Source organism: Arachis hypogaea, chromosome 19 (genome assembly GCF_003086295.3).
Source record: "Arachis hypogaea cultivar Tifrunner chromosome 19, arahy.Tifrunner.gnm2.J5K5, whole genome shotgun sequence".
NCBI classification, from domain to species: domain Eukaryota; kingdom Viridiplantae; phylum Streptophyta; class Magnoliopsida; order Fabales; family Fabaceae; genus Arachis; species Arachis hypogaea.
The window spans coordinates 75239749-75241620 of NC_092054.1; the positions used below are offsets into that span (position 1 = coordinate 75239749).

The following is a 1872-nucleotide window of genomic DNA, read 5'->3' on the forward strand; positions in this document are numbered from 1 at the left end:
CCAAAAATATTTTTCAAAAATCTTTTTCTTATTTTTGTATTAAATTTTCGAAAATAACATAAACAATTAATGTTTTGATTCAAAAATTTGAAGTTTGTTACTTACTTGTTAAGAAAGATTCAAACTTTATGTTCTAGAATCATATCTTGTGATTTCTTATGAATCAAGTCATTAATTGAGATTTTAAAAATCAAATCTTTTTCAAAAACTAATTTCAATCATATCTTTTCAAAAATATCTTCTTATCTTATCTTTTTCAAAAATATCTTTTCAAAATATCTTTTCTAACTTCCTAACTTCTTATCTTTTCAAAGTTTGTTTCAACTAACTAACTAACTTTTTGTTTGTTTCTTAACTTTTTCAAAACTACCTAACTAACTCTTTCTCTCTAATTTTCGAAAATATCTCCCCCCTTTTTTCAAAAATTTCTTTTTAATTAACTAATTATTTTTATTTTTATTTTTGATTTCAAAATATTTCGAAAAAAAGAAATAAATAAATACTAAACATTTTTCAAAAACTATTTTCGAAAATCACTAACTCTTTTTCAAAATAATTTTCGAAAATTTCCCTCCCCCATCTTATTCTATTTATTTATTCATCTACTAACATCTCTTCCTCACATCATCACCAAATTCGAACCCCCTCTTCTATCTGTGTTCGAATTTCTTCCTCTTTTCTTCCACTCACATAAGGGAACCTCTATACTTTGGAAAAGAGAATCTCTATTATTATTATTTTTCTGTGCCTTCTTCTTTGTCATATGAGCAGGAGCAAGGATAAGAACATTCTTGTGGAAGCAGATCCAGAACCTGAAAGGACTCAGAAGAGAAAATTAAGAGAAGCTAAAATACAACAATCCAGAGATAACCTTTCAAAAATTTTCGAACAGGAAAAGGAGATGGCAGCCGAAAATAATAATAATGTAAGGAAGATGCTTGGTGACTTTACTGCACCTAATTCCAATTTACATGGAAGAAGCATCTCCATTCCTGCCATTGGAGCAAACAATTTTGAGCTGAAACCTCAATTAGTTTCTCTAATGCAGCAGAACTGCAAGTTTCATGGACTTCCATCTGAAGATCCTTTTCAGTTCTTAACTGAATTCTTGCAGATATGTGATACTGTTAAGACTAATGGAATAGATCCTGAAGTCTACAAGCTCATGCTTTTCCCTTTTGCTGTAAGAGACAGAGCTAGATTATGGTTGGATTCTCAACCTAAAGACAGCCTGAACTCTTGGGATAAGCTGGTCACGGCTTTCTTAGCCAAGTACTTTCCTCCTCAAAAGCTGAGCAAGCTTAGAGCTGATGTTCAAACCTTCAGACAGAAAGAAGGTGAATCCCTCTATGAAGCTTGGGAAAGATACAAACAGTTGACCAAAAAGTGTCCTTCTGACATGCTTTCAGAATGGACCATCCTGGATATATTCTATGATGGTTTATCTGAGCTATCAATGATGTCACTGGACACTTCTGTAGGAGGATCCATTCACCTAAAGAAAACGCCTGCAGAAGCTCAAGAACTCATTGACATGGTTGCTAATAACCAGTTCATGTACACTTCTGAAAGGAATCCTGTGAATAATGGGACGCCTATGAAGAAGGGAGTTCTTGAGGTTGATACTCTGAATGCCATATTAGCTCAGAATAAAATATTGACTCAGCAAGTCAATATGATCTCTCAGAGTCTGCATGGAATGCAAGCTGCATCCAACAGTACTCAAGAGGCATCTTCTGAAGAAGAAGCCTATGATCCTGAGAACCCTGCAATAGCAGAGGTAAATTACTTAGGTGAACCTTATGGAAACACCTATAACTCAACATGGAGAAATCGTCCAAATTTCTCATGGAAGGATCAAAAGCCCCAACA

The 1872-nt window shown here is 33.6% G+C and overlaps 1 non-coding gene across 1 annotated transcript; it reads right to left on the bottom strand.

Moving 5' to 3' along the window:
* Positions 1-1297: 1297 nt before the first annotated feature.
* On the bottom strand, positions 1298-1405 carry LOC112780714 (small nucleolar RNA R71). Its single transcript, XR_003191531.1, has one exon. It is a non-coding gene; the product is annotated as a small nucleolar RNA R71 (small nucleolar RNA).
* Between the last annotated feature and the right edge of the window lie 467 nt (positions 1406-1872).